Source organism: Malaclemys terrapin, chromosome 10, assembly GCF_027887155.1.
Source record: "Malaclemys terrapin pileata isolate rMalTer1 chromosome 10, rMalTer1.hap1, whole genome shotgun sequence".
In the NCBI taxonomy this organism is placed as follows: domain Eukaryota; kingdom Metazoa; phylum Chordata; order Testudines; family Emydidae; genus Malaclemys; species Malaclemys terrapin.
The window spans coordinates 69,364,609-69,390,010 of NC_071514.1; the positions used below are offsets into that span (position 1 = coordinate 69,364,609).

The 25,402-nt window shown below is 43.3% G+C and overlaps 1 protein-coding gene and 1 pseudogene across 1 annotated transcript in view; one reads left to right on the top strand and one right to left on the bottom strand.

Moving 5' to 3' along the window:
- Positions 1 to 20,835, bottom strand: part of LOC128844411 (60S acidic ribosomal protein P0-like) — a 32,299-nt pseudogene extending 11,464 nt beyond the window's left edge.
- XYLT1 (xylosyltransferase 1) overlaps positions 1 to 25,402 on the top strand; it is a 321,898-nt gene that overhangs the window by 130,396 nt on the left and 166,100 nt on the right. The gene's annotated exons all lie outside the window — the stretch shown is intronic.

Consider the following 25,402-nt stretch of genomic DNA (forward strand, 5'->3'; position numbering starts at 1 on the left):
TCAAATGGAGGGGACAGAATTCTTGAGGTGCTGGGCAGGCTAACCATAGATGTGTGAATGCCACTTCGGGGATTTCTCTCCCATCATCAGACCACTTCCACAGGGTTGCCACAGGTGGCTAGGGAGATGGTGGGCAAGGCTGGGGTCTGGTTGCTGTTTTAGCTTTGTCCCTTTTCTAACCCTATGGGGATGTGCTGAGGTAGCTTTAGATCATTAACTTAGGTGCCTTCTCCTTCAATGCTCATGCCTTAAAAGGTCTTTTTGACACACTCAGTGGAGGTTGGCGTCCGTGGAGGTATTGCTTTGTCAGAAATGCTCTGGGAGTGGGCCACAGGGGGAAAAAGCCTGAGCAGAGGCACAAGGCCTTTGCCCTATGGTTACTGGTGTCCATGGTTCTCAAGGATCCGATCCGGTGGTTTTGTGGACCCTGTTCCTTTCTGATTCCATGGTGGGTTACATCCCATCCCTGAGAGCCACTGCCAGAAAATCTCTTATGAGTGGAACTTTGCTGAGTTCCCAGTCTCCCATTGAGGCTATTCCAGGAATCATCTGGCTCCTGGAAATTATATCCTTGCAAATTAGCAAGAAGACATGAAAAGGAAGCACACCAAGATTAAAAATCCTGGAGAACAATTGGCTCTTTAGTTCACTGCTTCATAAGATATGTGTCACCTGGATATCAAAGCTAAATAAGCATGTGACTGACAGGGTTCCCAGGTGACACTTGTATAGATATCAAAGGTGCTCAGCTAACCTTCATGGGAGACATTGGGCTAAATTAAGTACTACTTCCTGGAATAGGCAAAACAAGCCTATGGCATTGTTTCAAAGGTTATGCTCTAGCAGCAAGGAGTAGTGATACAGGGGATTAGTCATCAGCTTTTTTCTCAGAAAATCGGGGCGGGTCTTAGGGGCTCTGAGAACATGCCTCATGGGGAATCATGGTTGAAGGGGCATTTGCAATTGCCAGTGTACTGTTGGCTTGTTTGTCCCCTGCTGAAGTCATTAGTCACTTGCGTCCCTCTGCATTTAAACCCGATGCTGCCTGCTGGCATTGTCTAAGTGCCTACATTTCTAATCCCAGAGAGGCAGTGTCACAGGTATACAGCTACCTGCGCGTGCAGACCAGTGATAGTAATGTCTGGTGATGGGCAGGCCTCCAGAGGCTGGGCATTTGGGATTTGGTTCAGATAATTCAGAGTATCTGCTCTGGCACAGCTTCTTCCAGCACCAAACACACCTTTGCTTGCATCAAGACTTTATGATTTAGGGGAATAGTCCAGAAAAAGTCCTGTTTCTTCTTCCTTCCAAACACACACACAATCTCTCCTACCAGTAGAGCTGAATGGCTCCTGGACATCATCACCCCCTCTCCCTCACAAGACCTTCCACAGACTGGGTGTGTAGCGGATTGGAGAAAAGCAGGTACAGGAAAGGCAAAGGAATGATTGAAAGGTTCCGCTTTTCTCTATAGAAATGGGGATCAGGAGAGGGGATCTTCAAACACTTTCTGACCTCAGAACTAGTTCACTTGAAGCGCAGTCCTAAGGATAGGTGTTTCATAGGTTTCTGTGATTTCAGCAGTTTTTCCTGTCCCATTAGTATGTGTTTCCTCCACACTGGTGCACAGATTTTATGTGGGTGTAACTTCATTGAAATCAGTGCACAATTCTGGTGTAATGGAGTGGAGGATCGCACTATGTGCTGATAAAAGTACAGGTGCAAGAATTGGTGGTTGCAGATACTTTGAATTGCAAGATCATAATCGTATAGTGCAAGATATTGCCTTCCAATTTGAAAAGGAGAGGAGGTTTTTAATTTGAAAGTGAACAAAAATCTAAATATTTCATTTTGTTAGTAATTTTCCTGCTTAAAATTTTTTTCTGATCTGTGATTCCTTTCCAGAGTACCACACTCTAGTCTTGTTGGGGTCATCAGAAATTCCAGTACCAACCAGCTCCCAGCTCGATCTCATTCTGAAATCTCCGTAGCATTAAAAAAAAAAAAGAAAAAGACAAATGCATTGGTTCCTTATGTGTGTGCAATAAAATAGGGACATTGAGCAGCAAACAAGTGATGCAAGCAATCAAAATAGCAATGAAAATACATATTTAGGATTTTTTTGTGGCTGAATAACTGGTCATTGTGTTGCAGTAAAATAGTCTCACTAAAAAGAAAGTAAATTCGCAGCAGTTGCTTGTAGTGATTAAGGTAATCTTGCATGGTTAGCAGCCTCGGACCGTCCGAGGATTGAATAAGACTATACTGCCCTGTCACCCAGAGAAGTGTGGTACCTACTGAAAATAGGTAGGCAAATCAGCAGACATTTACATTATCTGTAGCTAAGTGGTTGTTTCTCCCTCTATTGACTAGTCCATATAAAGGATAAGAGCCTACTACTAGTGCTGCCTATTGTAGGAGTTATTCATTTAGATCAGGGGTTGGCAACCTTTCAGAAGTGGTGTGTTGAGTCTTCATTTATTCACTCGAATTTAAGGTTTCACGTGGCAGTAATACATGTTAACGTTTTTAGAAGGTTTCTTTCTTTAAGTCTATAATATATAAGTAAACTATTGTTGTATGTAAAGTAAATACGGTTTTTAAAATGTTTAAGAAGCTTCATTTAAACTTAAATTAAAATGCAGAGCCCCCCGGACCGGTGGCCAGGACCCGGGCAGTGTGAGTGCCATTGAAAATCAGCTTGCGTGCCGCCTTTGGCACGTGTGCCATAGGTTGCCTATCAGGCTTGATACTGATGGTGCCAATCGCAGAGCAGATGGTGAAGGTCATTTTGCATGCTTTCCAGAGGATAGACAATCTCACTCTATCTAGTACTTTTGTGTAGAAGTCTTGGATCTCCAAGGGTGAAATTCTGACCCCATTGAAATTAATGGCAAAACCTGCATCGACTTTAACTGGGCAAGATTTTCACCGTAAATCTGTCAATCTAAAATTTCTCAGAAGCATTAATGATTTCAGTATCCTTAAATATTAGAAAAATCTGTTTACAGGTAAATAATCTTGAAGAGCTGCAGTTTCCCCTTTCCATGAGGACTTTTGGCTAATTAGAACACAATTATTCACAAACAGGCAAAAAAAAAAATAAAAATTAAGTGACTTGCTTCATGAATCACTTATATACAATTACTGTAAAACCATGTGTTTACTGGAAATAGCACAGCTAGTGCATTTAGATCAGAGAGATAATAATAATAATAATAATCTCCTGATCCTTATCAGAGCATGCATTATCTCAGAACATTCAGGTTTTGGAGAACATACTACCATCTTAATGTTGCCTAATAAGCTCTGATGAGTACTCTCTTTCTTGTGCAGCCTTGGGAGCCAATTGGAACCTATGTGCACGTTAACAGAGTCCTTCAAGCAGCTTTACTGTTATCAGAGGACCACAAAAATCTTTTTAGAATATATATGTGAAACTGGGCATTCGGCAGGTCCAAACATCATTTCTGCTTGTTAAATGCTCTAACCACGTTGCTGCAATAAAGGACAATATGTTAGTCTAAATAAATAAATGAGACCGCCAGCTTTCAGCTTTCATCGTGTGCATTAACCTATCTTTTTCCAACAATAATGTTTACTGCGTGGATGCTAAGATCAGATTTGTTCAAATCAGTTTGAGAAACATTATAATTTGATGCTAATAAAAATAATAAAGGCCAGCAATTTCAGATCTGCTGACAATAATAAGCAGTGCTGGCTTTATAAATGATAGCGAGCTACAGCTCGTTTTCTGAGAGGAAGCTTTATTATCACAAGTGCCGATCACTGATATTACCATGCTCAGAATTGCAGTGGGGTACCTGCAGGGAAAGCTGATCTGTGGCTGTTTGTTTTCTTCATGGCAGAGGTTCCTTTCCCCCCTGCCCCCCCATGCTGTTAAGCATCACTGCTCGGCTACATTGGTATTCCAGCCAGCATGCTTTTGAGCAAACATCTCCAACATCATCCTCACACAGCGGCTTTAGCCCATGGCATTCAGTCGGAGGGAGAGAGATTTTGACAGAGAGTTATAATAAAAAGAGTATTTAGTGAGACTCTGCTCAGTGCTTTTTTATTTTTTAATTTTTTAACTGAAGCTGCAATAACAGGTGTTCCAAAGACTCATGAATAAAGATTTCATGAGCTCAGAGGTCAGAAAGCAGGTGGTTCTGGACAGAGAGGTCCAGAAAAGGGACTCTTCTACTTCTGTAGCTTGGCTCCCTCTCTTCCCTTGGCCTTGCAGAAACCCCTGTGTGGGAGAAGTCTCTCCCTGTGTGTAGATCAGGCATAGTGCTGTGGGAGGGGGTGGGTTCGGGATGGCTGCACGCTGTGACATTGTTATCCCTCCTTCTCCTCTCCAAACCCACCAGAGTTTAGAGGGTGAGGTAACGTGGAACGCGTGGACATTAACTTGCCGGTTTTCCGTGGTATGGAACAACTCCTGATGGGGTTAGGTGGTTAGGAAGCAATTAGTGGAAGAGTTTCTGGCCCTCTGCCTCCTGCAGGAGCTGTGTTAGCAATGGGTCAAAGGAGCTGTGGGATACTCAAAGCCCACCTGAGAATCTGTGGTGTGAATAGCTCTGTATTCTGCACAGCCTGGGGTATCCAGAGGGTTTATACGCTGCTTCCATGGTAAGCTACTTACTCCCTGACTACTGTATGCAAAAGAAGCACACTGAATTTCCCTTTCCTGATATGGGAGTAGCCATCATAGAGCACGACATGGCGGAAAGTCACCGTCCTGCCAGATTTCAAATTTGGGGAAGAAGTTTAGCATTTTAACATCTGAGTGAGATGCTAATGGTCCTCATTGTGGGGATTCATTAAAAGCACCACCTGGTAAGAACCTTGAACCCAGGGATCGACAACCTTTGGCACGCGGCTTGCCAGGGTAAGCTCCCTGGCAGGTTGGCTGGTTTGTTTACCTGCTGCGTCCGCAGGTTTGGCCGATCGTGGCTCCCACTGGCCGCGGTTCACTGTTCCAGGCTGTTCCAGGGGGCCAGCACATCCCTCGGCCTGCGCCACTTCCCGCCGTCCCCATTGGCAAATGGGAGCCGCGATCGGCTGAACCTGCGGACACGGCAGGTAAACGAACCGGCCCGGCCCGCCAGGGAGTCACGTGCCAAAGGTTGCTGATCCCTGCTTTAACTAATCAGACAGTTGAAGTAAAGAAGCTAAGATAAGAATTACTTGAACTCTAAATATATGGTATTAAGTGCAAAAATGTGCATTTTGTTTTCACTAGTCGCAAACACTTGTTCAGTTGTGATGCTTTGATAGAACCATCTTTACAAAAGTTTGGATTAGCATCAATTTTGTAATCTTCTAGCTCCATTAGGGTAATTCCTGACAGTTTCCTCACCTTTACAGTTTCTGTACCCAAGGAGAGCTTTCAAAAGGAGACTTTCTTCATCTCAAATCTTTAAAGCGATTAGTATCTTGGAGCATTATTATTATGTTGGTAAATATATACCATTATACTTAAAGGTGTCACTTTCCCTGATGGCTGGGCTGGATTATTGCAGTAAAAATGCTGATGGAGAATGCACAGTCTTTTTGAAGAAGAGCATGTTCCAAACTATGAATATTAGTGTACTCTCTGACTGTGGAGTAGAATTGCATTCCTCCCATCAGAAAACTTCCAATAAGCTTTTATTTTTTTAAGAGGAGAATTATAGTAGCAGGGCGGCTTGGGATTATCACATAGGTTTAGGAAAAGACTTCTGTATAAAATGACCCAATCCTGGCCCAACTGCTAAGCTTGACAATAAAGGTAAATGTGAATTTCTGCACGTGGGGCAGGTGAGAAGGGATCCCTCCCCCTTTGCCATGCCATTTCACAGGGAGGCAATGCTGGTGAATCCGTGTAGTCACAACTGACATTTCACCGTTACCACCCATTTCCTGTGCTCGGTGCAAGAAATCTTTGTGTGTGTGATATAGTAAAGTATACTGTTAGGAATTGGGGCCTGGCTGAGATGTTGTCAGAAGGAGCCAGTTGGCCAGAAAGAATGGTTCTCTAGACAATCCAGGCTTGATTCTTCATTGTCCTGCACTTATCTAGCCATTTTACAGCAATGCAAAGTGGATGCAAAACTCTGCCATTCTGACTCTACTATTTGGTAGTGCTTTACACCCACTGTGCATTTGCTTTGCACTAGTGTGAAGGGATACCCAAGGGGCCTTATCCAAAGCCCCTTGTAGTTGATGGAACTTTTCCATTGACTGTCTTCAACGGACTTTGAATTAGGTCCAGTGTGCAGGGCAACAGTTCACTTGAACCCTCTATACCTACAGTCTGACTTTAATGGCACCTTTTAAAACTTTCCATTGCCGATGTGAAGCACAATCCACTGCTCGCTCACTCTTAGCTCTGTTGTCTGTGCAAGGCAATACATTAGTAAAATCTTAACTTTTCAGCAAAATGACATAATTTTATGATAATCCAAATTAATTTTGTTTTACTGCTTCTGAATAGTGGGAAAATGAGGAAGAGTTGGAACAAGAATTTCCCCACATATACAGTTTGATTCTCATTTGCCTGAAGGTCCCTTTACACTGCTAGAGTGGTGAAAGGAACCTTTTTCGTAAATGAGGATCAGGCTTATAGGCTGTAAAGGTCCAGTCCAGCAATCCATTATGCATAGGAGTAAGCGGGAGTTACTCAAATGAGGATGGATTCAAGATTGCTCACATAAGAAGTTTACTGTGGTCCTGCTCTTCTCCATAGGGAACTCTTTTAAAGGATTGTTCATATGTGATGCTCAAGTGAATAGTTTGTGCAAAAACACTAAGAACAATATACTCACTTCTGTTATTGGGCAAAGAGGTGAGGGGATAGGTATGAATTACTACCAAAAGCATGTGGGAAAACTGCAGAAGAGAAATGTGATGTTATACTATGGCAGCTCGTAGCTGCCACTGGATTGATGCATCACCTACATGTGTCTGATGCATTCCATGAAAAATTGGAGGTTGTGGCCAGATAGGAGTGAGTGGGGCAAATTGTAAATTGGCATATCTCCATAGTTCAAGACTTCAATGGATAATTTATACCAGCTGTGGATCTGCCCCTTTGACTCTACATGGCATGTTGCCCTCCATGAACAGGGATTGTAATCAAAAGACTTTGGGGGTAATTTTGGTCCTGGAGTCACTATTGCAAGTGGGGACTTCTTTACGTGAGTCCCCCGCTCAGCAGGGAGAGATTGGCAGGGCTCTTCATGAAAGGTAAATACCTGAGGAGGTGGTTACATTAGTAAAATATTGTTATCTTAAAGCTACAATACTAGAAGAAATGAAGAAAATGAAGGAATTCTTTTAACACCTTGGGCCAAATGCATCTGCCCTGTAAGTACACTGATTTCACTGGGCTAACACCAGGGATTAATTTGATCCCATAAAGCAGAATAAAGTAATGAAATCTGTGAATGAGCACTAAGTGCTGATTGTAAATAGTGACAGCTTCTTCAGGCAGACAGTTTACTGAATGTTCCTAGGAGATAGGGAACTGTAACCCATTTTGGAGTCAGAAGCAGTGATAGGTTATTATTTATGCTAATATGTTCTGCCTTTGTGAGATATTCCATACCTGCTTCTCAGTCTCTGCAGAGACATCAGGCAGAGCACTATTGAAGTGTGAATAGCTGTAATGCAAATCAAGACAAAGCAGTGAATGCTTCAGATGTGAGAAGTCATTGAACACTAACTACAGTGGCCATTAATGCCGTAACATTTTATCACTTTAATTTCCCCCATTCTTTGTGAAGCAGATGATAAATTTCACCCTGTGGATGTTGAGGAAGCATATTTTAGGTAACCTGAAATACTGTTGATTACAAATAAACCTTTTGGGATAAGTGCATGGCAAATGATTGCCCTTGCCTGTGAAGTAAATTTATTATAAGTTAGCATGATGACATTGCTTAAGACAGCTAGGTTTGTTGTGCTTTGGGGTTGTTAATAGCTTCCTAAATGACATGACATAAGTAGCGTCCGACTGAATTAATATTATGCTACACCCTTGCTCCAGCTCTGAAGTTAGTGTGCGTATGTGTGTGTGAGAGGGAGACTGTAGCATAAGTGGTTTTTTTTAGGCCCGCTAGTATGTAACTCTGATGTCTTGGAGATGTGATCATAGTTAAATTGCAATGTGATTGCAAATGTCTATTAAAACTGCAGTATAGTTAGAGCATGAGTGAGGGGCTGTTGTCTGGTTAAGAAAGTAGGGCGTTGTATAGTAATATTGTTTCAGACAAAGCATAGCCCAAGGTGAATTGATTTAAATAATTGATTTTAATTGTGTTTTGCATTTGTAACTTTTAGTTATTTTCCCAAAGAAAGGTTGATTCTTATTTGTTGGTAACCATTAAAACATGTTGATTTACAACTAAAATAATCTTTATGCTAAATTTGGTGCTTCTTTTTGTTAGCCAGAGGGATACACTATATCTATTTATACACATGTATACACATTTATTTAAGCAATTATATAGCTTAACTTGCATTTATTCAGTTTCTTAATTTTCACATTTTTTATTATATTAGAAAATGAGTGATTTATTTCTTATTTACTAGATTTTTTTTTAGTTGTGGTTTGTTTCAAGCTTTATTTGGATGCAAATTCAAATTAAATTAAAATGCATTCAAACTTCATTTTAATATTTTTAATAAATAAAACTACCTTAAATGTGTGATACACATAAGAAAATTTTAAATCAAAAATGTTTTTCATTGAAAACTGATTTATTAAGCAAAGGAAGGATTATCTGTAATTTATGAATTGAACTAATGTTTTTGGTCCTTTAAGATTTTAGAAATAGACTTAGTAGATCTCATCATCTCATGCCTAGTTTTTATTCACAGATTGGCAGAGGAACACAAGCTTTCTTTCTTTTTCAACTCCCAGTTGGTTTCCTAACTTTGAATGAATGAGCCATTGACCTGAGCTAGCTGGATAAACTTGAAATAATCTGAATATTTTCTCTGCACCAAAAGAAGAGGCTACTACTGTCAAAAGCTGGTTTATGCAGTGTTGTAGTAGCCATGTCAGTCCCCAGATATTAGAGAGACCAGGTGGGTGAGGTAATATCTTTTATTTGACCAACTTCTGTTGGTAACAGAGACAAACTTTAGAGCTACACTGAGCTCTTCTTCAGGTCTGGGAAAGGTACTAAGAGCATCACCGCTAAATACAGGTTTCAGAGTAACAGCCGTGTTAGTCTGTATCCGCAAAAAGAAGAACAGGAGTACTTGTGGCACCTTAGAGACTAACAAATTTATTAGAGCATAAGCTTTCGTGGACTACAGCCCACTTCTTCGGATGCATATAGAATGGAACATATATTGAGGAGATATATATACACACATACAGAGAGCATAAACAGGTGGGAGTTGTCTTACCAACTCTGAGAGGCCAATTAATTAAGAGAAAAAAAACTTTTGAAGTGATAATCAAGCTAGCCGAGTACAGACAGTTTGATAAGAAGTGTGAGAGTACTTACAAGGGGAGATAGAGTCAATGTTTGTAATGGCTCAGCCATTCCCAGTCCTTATTCAAACCGGAGTTGATTGTGTCTAGTTTGCATATCAATTCTAGCTCTGCAGTCTCTCTTTGGAGTCTGTTTTTGAAGTTTTTCTGTTGTAATATAGCCACCCGCAGGTCTGTACAGGATTGAACAGATAGTTTAGCGTAAGTAGTTAGCACGTACTCTAATGGACCATTCAAGGTGAAGTGGCCTGTTAACATCCCTGTTTAGTGCACTGACAGAGCAACAGATGCAAAATCTGCACACAAATCTCCACTGCTACAATGATCAATACCCCTCGCAACACATCTTTTAAGATCCATGGGTTCTACGCATGTCTATCACAACATGTGGTGTTCCTCATCCGGTGCACTAAATGCCTAAGTAACATTGTCTGGTTTCAACCACATCATTCACTACGTTTTCAAATGAACTCACACAGGCAAATGATAAAAGACAAAAACACCCTGTCGCCTGTGGGTGAACACTTTCACAAATTGATCACTCTACATTTGACCTATAAGTCTTCATCCTCAAAGGAAGCCTTCACAATACTTTCAAAAGGCAAGCCTGGGAGCTTAAATTCATAACTGCTAGACACTAAAAATCATGATTTTAATAAAGACACTGGATTTATGGCTTCTTACAACAATCTGTAGCCCACTAACCTCCTTTTTGTCCAAGGATTATAGAGGTGCCTAACGGACCATTTCACCTTGAATGGTCCCTCAAAATGTGCTAACTATGTATGCTAAATTATCTGTTTGATCTTCTGTTTAGCTGTAACACTCTTACCTTTCACAAACCTGAAGAAGAGCTCTATGTGGTTTGAAAGCTTGTCTCTCTTAAAGCCAGTTTAGCACTTCAGCAAACTCTGATTCCAGGTGCTTAGCAAGGGACTTCCACCAATTCAGTGATTTGATTTTCTTTGCAGTAAACCTGTACTGCTTGATAAATGATTTTAATTACAAAAGTTTGACAACCTGTGTTAAGACGTAATTTCAGATTTAATTTTAAATAGGTTTATTTAATCTAAATGAAAAAAAATCCAATTTAAATAAAATATCTGATTTTAAATGTAAAACATCAGGGTTTTTTAGAAATAATTGAATTTTATCCACATTGGCATAGCACAAAGCATAAAGTCTGATCCTGCAAAATCTTACTCAGGTGAATACTCCCATTGAAGTCAGGGCAGTGGACATCTTGAAATGGTGTTGGTGTTTTTTGTTAATTTATTTGTTTAGTCCCTTTTATCATAGTTGGAGGCATTAAAATTGCAATTTCCCAACTTTAGTTTTAATAAATCTTTATTCAGTTTCCGGAACATATTCTGTGAATTTCTTTTCTTATTTTTAGACTTGCCATTTAAAACTGTAGCCCATTTACAATATTCTATATAGCCTTTAATGAAAAGAGACACAAGAAAACCACAAAGAATTCAGGTATACAGAGACATTGGCAATCCTGACTCAGGAAAAGCCCCAGGCTGTGTTACTATGAAGACTAAATTGCTGCCTGACAGTCCAGATTGGAAGAGGGTCAATGTAAAATGATTGCCTGAGCAGGTGGGATACTAAGAATGCACATGTCACTAGACAGAATATTAGGCTATGGCTACATGCAATGGGGTAGACTAGGCCCAGAGGCCCCCTGTTGGAAGCCTAAGGGTCCAGCCACATCCGTCCCAGAGAGGAACAGAAAAGAAGACCCCCAAATGGCCTAGAGTGGTTGCGAGGAAGCAGCCAATGAGGGATGTTTCAGAGAGCAGCCCAGCAGGGCCCAGAAGACTCACACAAAAGGATCTGCAGAGCCAAAGTCAGTGAGTTGCTGCCTGGAGCTGGAGGAGTGATGACTGTGTTCCTGGCTGGCCGACTGAAGAAACAGCAGGACCATGGACAGATCAGTTGCTGGCAGACATTGGTGAGGAGTTCCTGGCTCGCCACTGGGGCTGAGCCCAAGACAGGTGCTGCCAGTGACCGGAGGAGCGAGAAGCAGCTCTTGGTTAGCTGCTGGGACTGAGTAAGGACTGAATCCAGGGAGGGCTGAAGGAAAACAGTGTCTCCAGAGAGGAAGCCCTGTGGGTACAGCCCCATACCAGGGCTGGGACTATATAAAGACTGAGCCCGGGGAGGGCTACAGAGATACCAACAGAGCTGTACTGGGATAGGCCCCGGTGGACTGTATACCTGGAAAGGGTCTGTTCTGTTTCACATACAGACTGTGTGTGACTCGGCTGGAGGGCTGAGTCACTGGAAGCCCACCTGAGAAATCACCGACAGAGGTCACCACAAATGGAGAGAGTGCACCCCGTTCACTACACTAGAGAGCTTACAGTGGCGCAGCTGCACTGATGAAGCTGTGTCGGTGGGAGAATCTCTCCCACTGGCATAGCGCTGTCCACATCGGTGTTTAAGTTGGCATAAGTTATATCGCGCAGAGGGTGGCAATCCATACCTCTGAGCGACATAACTTACGTTCACTTAAGCTGTAGTGTAGCCATAGCCTTAAGGCTTGTCTATACTTAAGGACTGGTTCGGCGGCTGGCAATCGAACTTCTGGGTTCGATTTATCGCGTCTTGTCTGGACGCGATAAATCGAACCCAGAAGTGCTCCCTGTCGACTCCGGTAATCCTGCTCGCCGCGAGGAGTACGCGGAGTCGACGGGGGAGCCTGCCTGCCGCGTCTGGACTGTGGTAAGTTCGAACTAAGGTACGTCGACTTCAGCTACGTTATTCACAAAGTTGCATACCTTAGTTCGAATTGGGGGGTTAGTGTAGACCAGGCCTTAGAAGCCAACACACACCTAGAAGAACTAAATGGCAGGTGAGCAGAAGTATTCTACTTACGATGAAGGCGCATAGAATTTGCATTGTTATGAATGAAATTATTATTATAAAGTTCCATGCTCTAGCTGAAGCAGAAGTTAGGAGCTTAATGCAGGAATCACTGGGTGAAATTCTCTAGACTCTGTTTGCAGGAGGTCAGACTAGATTAGCGGTTCTCAAACTGTGGGTCAGGACACCATAGTCAGGGCCAGATCCAGGCACCAGCGAAGGAAGCAGGTGCTTGGGGCAGCCAATACAAAGGGGCAACACTCCGTCTGGCATCGGGGCGGCACCTCTGGGTCTTCGGCGGGAATTTGGTGGCGGGTCCCTCAGTCCCTCTCTTCCTCTTTGAGCTGCTGCTGAGGTGCCGCCGAAGAGGAAGAGAGGGAGTGAAGTACCTGCCGCCGAAGTGCGGCCGATCGGCTTTTTTTTATTTTTTTTTATTTTTTTTGCCGGTTGGGGCAGCAGAAAAGCTGGAGCTGGCCCTGACCATAGTGGGTCGTGACCCTGTTTTAATGGGGTCTCCAGGGCTGGCTTAGACTTGCTGGGGCCCGGGGCCAAAGCCCAAGCCTGAGGGCTTCAGCCCTGGGCGACAAGGCTCAGGTTACAGGCCCCCTGCCTGGGACTGAAGCCCTTGGTTTGGCCCCTTGGCCTAAGGATGGGGCTTTGGCTCCCCCCACTCACCCAGGGCTTGGCAGGCTCAGGCTTCAGTCCCCCGTCCTGGGGTCCTGTAGTAGTTTTTGTTGTTCAGAAGGGGGTTGCGGTGCAATGAAGTTTGAGAACCGCTGGACTAAATGATCATAATGGTCCCTTCTGGCCTTAAACTGCATGGCTCTGAGTATTGCTTACTGAATATTACAAAGGGATTTGAAGAAACAAGTCTAAGGACAGACCGATCCAAAGTCTCTGCTGATGCTCATAGCTTTCCAGTAGCAAAGAATGGAGCTGACCAAAATTCTGTCAGTTTCAGTCTGTTGCTACTTGGGAAGGTTATGAATAGACACTGGAGCAATTTATGAGGGAGGAGGACCCAGAACCAGACTCCTGAAGAGGGTAGAATAAAAGAGACAACCTCCTCCCACCCCTTTCAGGAAGCTGAGCAAAAGCCCAGAGTAGAGACACAACCTCCCCACCCCCTTCACATAACCAGGAGAGTCTGGGGTTGGAGGTTGGAACTGTGAAGGAGGAAACTCCCTTTTCCTTCCATAAGCAAGAGGTGGCTTCAGATTTATCAAATACCCGTCCAGAGGCTGAGGTATGGCTGCAGGTATGGCAGCATAGTAATCCCAGCACCATTCCCCTCCCAGTCACTAGAGCTTGGTAGCTGTCTCCTGGGCCTCACGTGGGTGATACTTCCATAACTTCTTATTGGCCTCTGGCTAATAGGTGTCAGATAAGTTATTCAAGTCCTGTGATATCAACTTTTGTGCCTAAAAGTATGCAGCTGGAGCAGTCTTTCCGAGTCACCCTGCAAGTAAATGATCACTTTGCCTGAAATGGGAGGAAATGTGGAGGCCCTTAATTCCTGAATGGTTCACTTCAAAGAGATTGAATTAGCATGTACCGGGCAGGTGAAAAACAGGCTTTAGGGATAGTCTGTGTACCTCCTTGCTGTGCGTATTAATGGGTGTTACTTCTCATGTTTCTGGCTTATTATAATTTCTGATTTAACAACATTTATCAGTTTAAGATCACTGCAGGGTCTTTAATGATTATAGTTACCGAAGCTGATAGTATGAGACTATTAAATAAGCTCTAATTGCTTCCTATTTATTTGTGCTGTTTTTCCCCATGAGTAACAAAATGTAATTCAGAGGTTGACTATTATTCTTTGCATTGTATTTTGTCTAAATAGATTTTTCTACCTAATTAAGACTGAATGTATTTGTATTAAACTGCCCCTGCTTGATGAGGGGTGTGTGTGTGTGTGTGTAAAGTGTGTTTCGGTTTCCACCATCCATATTTTAACTGTTTAATTTCCATAGCTGTTCACCTAATATGTATCACAGCAACTGAGCCCATGTTTAGATACAGGCTTGAATAGTCTTCCAGTTGACTATAGTTGGAATCTAGTTACTAACAAGTCACCAGGAAGTAAAAAACTGAAAGAAAAGAATCAATGAAGGTACTAGTCAAGGAATTGGAATTCTGGTAGCCAGTCAGATTAGTCACATTATTTATCGAAAAGCAGAAAAAGCCCACCAGAAACCATACAGTGAATAAACAAATGAATGCCCTCTGATTGGCTGATAATGGTTGTCAGCCAATCAAATGCTGGGGTTTGCATTATTGCATTATTGTGCTCACTTTCCAAAAATATTCAAATGATCAAGCTTTGATCACGTGCATGCTCCCATAAGGTGAATTTATTTATATATTGTTTGTTTGTTTTGGGTTTATATACAGTTACATAAGAGTGTCTCTCCTGGGCTCAATTAATTAAATAATACAGCACGGTAATACTTACAAATCCAAAACAGCGGCCCATGTCTCCTTTCACCCCACATAATCACCACCGTTCAGCACAAATATGGGAATCTAACTGTCCCCCCCAACAAAGTCTCACTGTCAGCCCTTCACAACTACCTGGTCAAACACATGGTCTTTGACTCCGAACGGCAACACATTCAGGCTAATTTGGACCGAGAAGAGGAGTGAATTCCAAAGCCAAGGACCCTGCTAGCAGCTCCCTCTTGGATACTCGGGGCCTCTCACAGAAGAGCCTCTCTTGATGTCATCTGCAGCAATAGGGCATGAGGAGACAGGCAGTCTTTCAGGATGGTTGGTCTCAGACTATTTACAGCTCTTGGGGTGCTGCCACAAAACAAATAGTAAATAAGATAGCTTATGACTAACCCTTTCAACTCTACCCAGAGACCACTGCACATCCAGTGTGGTGTCATGAGCCCATGATGCTTAACAAGCACGGGTGGTTTGCATTTTCAGTCATGTTTTATGTGGGACTGGTCACTGATTTAAACAGCAGGGAGATACAGGTTCCTTCAACTTTTCCCTAGAGCACCACACAGTGGCAATTAAATGAACGCAGTGAGGATCTTGGCACCATGCCTGTAGACACAGTTCCATTGTTTGCATTTGATGAGGGAAACTTTGCATTCAGCCAGTGAGTAGGACAGTAGCCTAATTTTTGTAGGGATGATGCCACAGTTACTTAAAATATTTCTAAAATTTCCTAATCCTGTTTGCTTCCTCCCTTTGAACTGGAACCTGCTTATGATTGAAAGAATCAAAGCCCCAGAGGCTTATTCAAATCCACCTCCTGATTATAAGAAATATGCTTGTCCATCTAGAGACCAGAGTCAAAACTCTGTGTCTCATGTGCCCAATCACAACTAATCAAACGTAGCTTGTGTTCCAAAACAGCCATCATCAAACATCAAATTGTTCCTGATAAATCCATAGTGAGTCAGCTATTTGGGGGGTGCGGACATTGAGTAATTGGGATAATGACCTATCTGAGAAAATTGAGATCTGCTCATGAACTTCCTGCAAGCAGGAAAAAAGAGGTTAAATTCATCAGCTAAATTATTCCATGGGAATCATTTGCTTAGCTCTAGTGATTATTTAAATTACTCAAAGAACCAATTAGAATACAGGTAACTGCTTAAGATGCAGAGGGTGGGGGATGTATGGGTAAGGTTCAATAACTGTGCAGCATCCATGCATACTGACTGGCTGAGACAATTCCATTGCAGTATAAGATATTCTCCTTTGTATGAAGACTGGAGTATCTCAATTGTCAGTCAAATAATCCAAGTAGCAAAATGCCTGTAAAAAAGCTACAGGGTATTAGTAACTATTGTTTTTGTGGTATGCAAAGCTATAAATGGTTGTGTGGGGATTGATTAATAGGTGAGGCCTTCAGTCAGTCTCAAGAGCTTTTATGAGCAAACCACAAAGCAGTAGACATTCCTATACCATAACAAACCATAATATAAAAGAGTAAATTACTGTTCTCCTGGTGAGATACTGACTGCCTTCTTGTGGGGGAAAAGTGGTTGCTGTTTCAAAGTTCCCTCATTTTTCATCTCTCAGCTCCTCCTTTCAGAGTGATCTGATGAATCTTCTTCTAATGGAGAGGTGTAGGACACTTGAGAGCTTTGTTGCATTTGCTCAGAGGAGTTGGTGTTTGGTGCCAAGGGGCTGGGGTTTTTCCCCTTTTCAGACCTTACAGTGAAGTCAATTCAGAGATGTGGTTAGGTTGAAATAATCGAGTGGAATAGTATTGAAAAAGCTAGTAAGTGCTCCAGGGCAATTCTTCAAAGTGAGTGATTGTTTGAGGGAGCTGTCTTTCTGGAAATGGAGTGATGTGTCTAGACACACAAAGATAAATCCTGCTGATCTTACAGAGGTAAAACTTCAATTGACTTCATGTCAGAGATGGGAATCAAGGATAAAATCCATGGGCCCAATTCCATGCTGATGAAGTCAATGGGGTTACATAAATGTAACTCTCTAGAAGAAGTTGACCCTGTGGGAGGTTTACTTGAGTAAAAGCTACAGTGATTGACCAATCCAGGCTGTCAGTGATGTTTCTGTGTCATTTATGAGGGGATAATGTCAACATTTTATGGTCAGGTTTCAGAGTAGCAGCCGTGTTAGTCTGTATCCGCAAAAAGAACAGGAGTACTTGTGGCACCTTAGAGACTAACAAATTTATTAGAGCATAAACTTTCGTGGACTACAGCCCACTTCATGCATCCGAAGAAGTGGGCTGTAGTCCACGAAAGCTTATGCTCTAATAAATTTGTTAGTCTCTAAGGTGCCACAAGTACTCCTGTTCATTTTATGGTCAGTTATTGGTTGAAATTCTATTCTTGTTGTATGACATTGAGTAAATTTGACTAGCTTATAGTGTCTTTCAAAATTTTCATCGAAGTTGCTTTAAATTTCCTATAAAGGTCTGAATTAGCCAAAAAAAAGTAGATTTAAAAAAAAAATACTGAGAGTATATGCTTTCATTATTCTTCCTTGGAGCAGTACTCTGCATTGTTGATAAACATGAATCTGTAGAATGACCCTTTATCACTATGACTTACCTCATTCAATGAAAATATAGCTAAATTGGTGGAAATAAGACAATGTAACTGGTTTTTAGAGAGCCCCAATATTGTTCTACTTTTAATGTGATTCAGATTAGAGAGTAAGGTCCAGCCGTTCTTCTCAGAGAATGAAAAACCTATTTTCGTGAAAAAATTCTTCATTTCAAAGTTGTTTTCATGCTAAAATGTTCAAAATGGGCCAGTGTTTTCTTTATTACAAAATATGTCATGAACTAAAAAATATGAAAATGTAATCTGTTATTGAAATTCCTGAAAAGGCTGCTTTTGATAGGTTTCAATTACAAATTTGAAAAAATAATCACTAAAGTTGTCGGTTTTCAACAATGGTGACTATATTTTTTGTGAAAACATTTCATTTTCAAAAAGCAATTTTCCCATTAAAATACTTTAGGAAGCAGAGCTGGTCAACATTTTTAAATAAAATTCAGCATGGGGTCCTCCTTCGAGTGCTTGCTTATGTCCATTCCATATTAGGTGTGTGTGCTCGCCATGTGCACTGGTGCTGGAAGTTTTTCCCTCAGCAGTATCCGTAGGGGACTGCCTCTGGGTCCCTCTGGAGTGGTGCCCACATGGCAATGTATAAGGGGCGCTGCCAGCTCCCCCCACCCTCAGTTCCTTCTTGCTGCCAGTGATGGTGCTGGAACATTTGCTGCTTCGGTTAGCGTTGTTTCGTTCTCTGTTCTTGCGAACTTTCAAATCCTGTAAACTAGTTGCATATAGTTACTAATTTTCTTAGTTACCCTTAGTAGTCGTTCTCAAACTCTTTGTTAGTCCCAGACAGCACCCAGCCAGGGGTTGGGACATGCCCTAGTCCCCAGGCTTTAAGCCCTGCGATTGCTGCAAACGGCCTATGCCCGTCAGTGATCCACATACCAGCTGCCTAAGGTGCTTAGGTGAAGGGCACATAAGTGACAAGTGCCATATCTGCAAGTCCTTCAAACCTAGGACGAAGAAGGAGCATGATATCCATTTGAAAGCGCTTCTAATGGAGTCAGAACTCACTTTGGCACCGGAGCAGTAGTCCGACTCCGCACCAAGCACCGTGGCCTCCGTGCACAGTGCTCCCCTGGCACTGTCCAGGAGCCGGCACTGGTCTCCCTCCACGGCTCCGGTCAAGAAGCTGAAAAAGACTGAGGGGAAGATATCCTACCTCCTGCAAGGGAAAGGAAAGGGCAGGGGGAGACCCAAGACCCGTGTCAGGCAGCTCAACATCACCCTCGGGAAGTTGGGCCACAGTTCAAGTCGAGTGGTGCAGCCTATCCGTGGTTTGCCTGCGACTCCAGATAGCGGTGCAGGGCCCAGCCAGCTTCACATGCCATTGATGCCTGAAGCCCTTCAAGCAGCTCAGGAGATCCTGACGCTCCCCGTGTCGCCCTCACCGGCTCCTGTGGTACCCCGGTCTCAGGGAAAACCCATGTTGGGACCTATGCTTGTGTCCCCGCCTCAGCGGTAGCGTCCCCCATCGAAAGGGACGTCCTACCAGCGTTCACCTGCCTGCAGCCGCCACACCTCAGGACTGGAGAGGCAGGTTCAGTGGAGCCCTCTTTCAGGGACTCAAAGCGTACTTCGCCGGCACAGACCTTCTGAGGCATGCACCACCTGGCAAGAACTCTGGGACCAGCCCCGACCGTCTCCAAGGTACCGATTGGACACCAGAAACCGCTGATCATCAGGCCATCATTACCCATCTCCAAAAGGAAGGTTGCCCTACTCAGGACGATCCTCCTGGCAACTGGCCTGTAGTAGCTCCCGGTCCCATTCGACCAGTCCCGGTCCCGGTACCAGTCGAGTAGTGTGAGGCATGGATTGCTGGGTATCCGATGCAGATCCGCCGAACGCCGTCACTCCCCAAGAGCCTGACCAAATCACTACAGTGGTGGACCGACCGCAGAACAGCCCTGGAAGAGTTTCCGTTCAACAACCCTCCACACTCCATTGAGTTGGTGTCGGACCTTGGCTGGGGGGCACATATTGGCGTCCTCCAGACTCAGGGGATGTGGTCCCGGACAAAGCGAAGTTGCACATAAATGTCAAAGAGGTCCAAGCAGTCCAGCTGGTGTGCAAAGTCGTTTTGCCCCACCTGTCGGGCAAGGTGTGAGTCCTGACGGACAACACAGCCTTGATGTTCTACATCAACAGGCAAGGGGGAGCGTGCTCATTGGCTCTCAGTCAGGAGGTGCTCCGTCTATGGGACTTCTGCATCAGCCACGAGATCTACCTGGAAGCTTGTCACCTTCCCAGCGTCAGGAATACGCTGGCGGACCAACTCAGCAGGGACTTCTCCTCTCACCACGAGTGGTCTCTCCATCCAGAGGTAGCCTGCATGATCTTCCAAAGTGGACCTGTTCGCTACCAGACTGAACAGGAAGTGCCACCTGTTCTGTTCTCTGCAAGGTCTGAGCAAGGGCTCCCTCTCTGATGCCTTCCTCCTGTCGTGGTCAGGGAGCCTGAGGTTTCCTGCGATTCCGTTCATCAGCAGGGCCCTGGCAAAGATCAAGAGTGACAAGGCGGAGGTCATCATGATCGCCCTGATGTGGCCTAGCCAGCACTGGTTTGGCTCGCTCACAAGCCTGTCAGTGGCCCCTCCCTGGCCCCTGCTCAGCCGACTGGGCCTGCTGTCACAGGACCACAGTTGACTCAACTAGACTGATTTACCTGGCCAAGTGGACTAGGTTTTCCTGCTGGGCTTCTGAACGGGGCATCTCTCCCTCGCGTTCCTCCATATAGGCTGTCCTAGACTACCTGCTCCATTTGAGGAACCAGGGCCTGGCACACTCTTCCATTAGAGTGCATCTTGCGGCCATCTCCACTTTTCACCCACCGATCCAAGGACAGACGGTGTTTTCCCATGACATGAGAGTCAGATTCCTGAGGGGGCTTGAGAGACTCTTCCCGCAGATACAAGCCCCTGTCCTGCAGTGGGATCTTAACTTGGTCCTCTCTAGGCTCACCAGCCCACCCTTTGAGCTACTGGATTCCTGCTCCCTTTCCCACTTGTCGTGGAAGGTCGTGTTCCTGGTGGCGGTGATGTTGGCAAGACGGGTCTCTGAAATTAAAGCCTTGACCTCAGAACCGCCATACCCGGTCTTCTGCAAAGATAAGGTTCAGTTGTGGCCCCATCCAGACTTGCTGCCAAAGATGGTCTCCACCTTCCATATGAACCAGGACATCTTCCTCCCAGTGTTCTGTCCCAAACCGCACAAGACCAGAGACGTCGATGTTCGGAGGGCCTTGGCTTTCTACTTAGAACGTACCAAGCTTTTCCGTAAATCGACTGAACTCTTCATCACTACAGCAGATAGGATGAAGGGTCACCTGGTGTCCTTGCAGAGGATTTCCAATTGGATTACCTAGTGCATAAGACCTGTTACAACCTGGCGGGAGTTCTGCCATCGCCGATTGTCAGAGCCCATTTGACGAGAGCACAGGCATCTTTGGCAGCCTTCCTAGTGCACATGCCTATCCAGGACATCTGTAGAGCCGCAACGTGGTCCTCTGTTCAAACGTTTATCACTCCTTAAGCCATCACTCAGCAGGCCAGGGATGACGCTGAGTTCGGCAGAGCAGTGCTGCAGTCATCACTTCTGTGAACTCCTACCCACCTCCAAGGATACTGCTTGGGAGTCATCTACTATGGAATAGACATGAGCAAGCACTTGAAGAAAAGACAGTTACCTTTTCCGTAACTGGTGGTGTTCAAGATGTGTTGTTCATGTCCATTCCACAACCCACCCTCCTTCTCCACTGTCGGAGTTTCTGGCAAGAAGGAACTGAGGGTGGGGGGAGCCAGCGGCGCCCCTTATACCACACCATGCAGGCGCCACTCCAGAGGGCACCAGAGGCAGTCCCCTATGGATAATGCTGAGGGAAAAGCTTCCGGCACCGGTGCATGTGGCGAACACACACACCTAATATGGAATGGACATGAGCAACTCATCTCGAAGAACACCAGTTACAGAAAAGGTAACTGTCTTTTCCTCTCTATGAGATCCCAGGCATGGTCGTTATTTCAGAGCTTTCAAAACTTTACAGATTCTAACAAAACTATTTTGAGTAGTCAGACTCTCAGTTATTTGTTAGCACTGGCTATTGACAGGTGTTGTACAGTTCAAACTTTTCAAATGTGAGAATCATCCTTTAACAGCCAAATTAGCATCTATTCCTTGTGCTCTTTTTACATAGCAGAAAGGACTATTTTTGACACAATGGATACATGCACCTTTCATCTTTACCAACTTTCAGGTTCAAATTCTATGTATTTATATTTTTCACCTTTTATATTATGTTCCTTTATGTGAGACACAAGATTGTTTCTTTGTGTATTTTTCAGTGGCTGTCACAAACCTTAGAGGTTTAAGCCACTGACAGTTATTAAAGTACAATTTACTTATTACAGCCAAACAGAAAAGCATATGGAAAAGGCAAACTGCATTAACATCTGCTGTCTCTTCTCCATCTGCTCCCTTGGCTTTGCTCTTGTCCAAACCTGTCAGAACTGCTAGTTTTCCAAGGAGCTTATGGCACGTGAACCATTTCTTCCACTAAAGTTAATAATTTGTTGTCCATTTTGATTAAACTGCAGAATATTTGCTTTCTTTCTGATGCAAAACAGGCCTGTACAACAAGTTTTGTTGTGTTGGGTTTTTTTTGCAGTTTGAAATGTTTGGATGCGATAGGACAGAGGAAAATATGAAGGCTGCTCTATCGAGGATGGATTTTCTAATGGCAGCATCCAACCCTAAATGGTGCGATCGCCTCCTTCATTTAGTGCCTTTCCCTTTTTTCTTCCTGAGCATGTGTAATGAGTATTTAAAGAATGTCCAAAAATAGTTACAACCAACAGAGGAGATTTTTCGTATCCATTACACTCCGCTTCCATGGACTCTAGCCGGTCCCTGGTGTACAGGTGTGATGCCGGAAGCTTCTAAAGAACTAGTACAGGATGTCAACTCTGAGTGCTCTAGCTGACAGGTTAGATCACTAAGAAGAATGGAGTCACTTATTTTGACAAGAAGGAAGGAAAGAGAATCTGAAGCATTGTTTCTCTCTAATACGGTCAAGGTGTGACTTAACCTCTTGTAATTTTGTTTTTCATTTATTGTTGTTGTCAGTCTCATTATCATGATGATGATTGTCCTTTTCTATATATCATAACATTAGAATGCAGAGAGTGCCTGGATGGCTCTAACCAAATATCTTTTGGGTTTTACTCCTTGGTGAAACAGAACATGCTTTTCTTGTTCTTGGCTGCTTGTGTATTCTGAAGGTGCATGAAACCAAGTTGTATCTCTAGGATGAGCTTACTAAGAAATGGCCACCTCTTCTCTGTGTTTGAGGTGATCTTTGTTTGGCAATCATCCCTGCAGGACATGGAGTGTGAAGAAGTAGCAAGTTTCTTAGGACAAAGAGAACTTTATTTCTGACATGATATTAACAAATTCACAGGTATGTTAGAGTAGCCTGGCTTAATCCAGTTTGTACATATCATTTGGAACGGATAATGAGGGCCGCTGTGACGGTATATGATATTTAGAGAATCATTAAATTAGGTTCTCTTGGAAAAATTGCAGTAATAGTCAGTAGCTCTTGTAGTTACTGTTACACAAGGAGCCTGGTACAGACAATGGAGTCTTGACAGCTGCATTGTATTTTGATGACATTGATCCAGTTCTCATGCCCGGTTCTTTTTCAAGTGTCATAAATGCATGTAGGTAAAAGCACTGAAAAGTGGTGATAACCAAGCTCTAGTGCTTCTGCTAACATGCTGGATTCTTAATTGGGCTTCAAACCACAAGGACACAACATGGAGGCAGTTCTGGGAGCATTGTTGAATTGTGCCAAAGAAAACTGATCCCTTCAGTTCAGTCTTGAAGTTAACTGCGCCCCAATCAATTATCCTGGCTCTGAGGTGGACACTGCATTGAGACAAAGTTAGCCATTAGGGAAATACCTTCAGAATAACATTTGCTACACTTGCGTTTACCGTTTACAGTGGTTTAGATAATCTGATTTGAAATAAGGCACTGTCCACAACTTTAGCATGAAAGCGGGATGTTTCAAAAGAGGAAGAAAAAGGTTTTTCAAATCTAGAGCCCCATTAGAGCCATATGGCTTTAAGGGTGTTAATAATTTTTGCTCTTGAACAGAAGAGCAAAACATAACTTCTGCAATTCAGTGCATGAGATTGGTTTTGATCTAAACAAGAAAAAGCCCGCTCGAAGGTCAGAGTACAAAAAGAAGGATTTAATGCAGCAGTTTCTGTTTGCAAAGAAGCTATCCTCTGACATTTCTAGCAAAGAGCAGGTATTATTATTGAATAATTACTGGCATTACGAAATAATATGCCTCAGAGATATAATTAATATTAAGCAGAGGGGAAGCATTTAATTATCCTCCTCTTGTAGTTCAGTTTAAATGCTTCTTGGAGATAGGATAACAGTAAAATAAAAACTATTGTACAAACAGACCAGTTCTTTGTTGGGCATTTCATAGAACCGTAGGACTGGAAAGGACCTCGAGAGATCATCTAGTCCAGTCCCCTGCACTCTTGGCAGGATTAAGTATTATCTGGACCATCCCTGACAGGTGTTTGTCTAACCTGCTCTTAAAAATCTCCAATGATGGAGATTCCACAACCTCTCTAGGCAATTTATTCCAGTGGTTAACCACCCTGACAGTTAGGAAGTTTTTCCTAATGTCCAACTTAAACCTCCCTTGCTGCAATTTAAGCCCATTGCTTCTTGCCCTGTCCTCAGAGGTTAAGAAGAAATTTTTTTCTCCTTCCTCCTTGTAACAACCTTTTATGTACTTGAAAATTGTTATTAGATCCCCTCTCAGTCTTCTCTTTTCCAGATTAAACAAACCCAGTTTTTTCAGTCTTCCCTCATAGGTCACATTTTCTAGACCTTTAATCATTATTGTTGCTCTTCTCTGGACTTCTTCTATTTTGTTCACATCTTTCCTGAAATGTGGCGCCCAGAACTGGACACAATACTCCAGCTGAGGCCTACTCAGCACAGAGTAGAGCGGAAGAATTACTTCTCATGTCTTGCTTAACAACACTCCTACTAATACATCCCAGAATGAAGTTTGTTTTTTTTGCAACAGTGTTACACTGTTGACTCATATTTAGCTTGTGCTCCACTATGACCCCCAGATCCCTTTCTGCAGTACTCCTTCCTAGGCAACCATTTCCCATTTCGTATGTGTGCAGCTGAGTGTTCCTTCCTATGTGGAATACTTTGCATTTGTCCTTATTGAATTTCATCCTATTTACTTCAGACCATTTCTCTAATTTGTCTAGATCATTTGAATTATAATCTTATCCTCCAAAGCACTTGCTACCCCTCCCAGCTTGGTGTCGTCCACAAACTTTATAAGAGTACTCTCTCTACCATTATCTAAATCATTGACGAAGATATTGAACAGCACCAGACCCAGAACTGATCCCTGCGGGACCATACTGGTTATGCCCTTCCAGCATGACTGTGAACCACTGATAACTACTCTCTGGGAACGATTTTCCAACCAATTATGCACCCACCTTATATAGTTCCATCTAGGTTGTATTTCCCTAGTTTGTTTGTGAGATGGTCATGTGAAACAGCATCAAAAGCCTTACTAAAGTCAAGATATACCACATCTACTGCTTCCCCTCTATCCACAAGCTTTGTTACTCTGTCAAAGAAAGCTATTAGGTTGGTTTGACACAATTTGTTCTTGACAAATCCATGCTGACTGTTACTTATCACCTTATTATCTTCTAGATGTTGGCAAATTGATTGCTTAATTATTTGCTCCATTACCTTTCCGAGTACTGAAGTTAAGCTGGCTGGTTTGTAATTCCCCAGATTGTCCTTATGTCCCTTTTTATAGATTGGCACTATATTTGCCCTTTTCTAGTCTTCTGGAATCTCACCCATCTTCCATGACTTTTCAAAGATAAACGCTAATGGCTCAG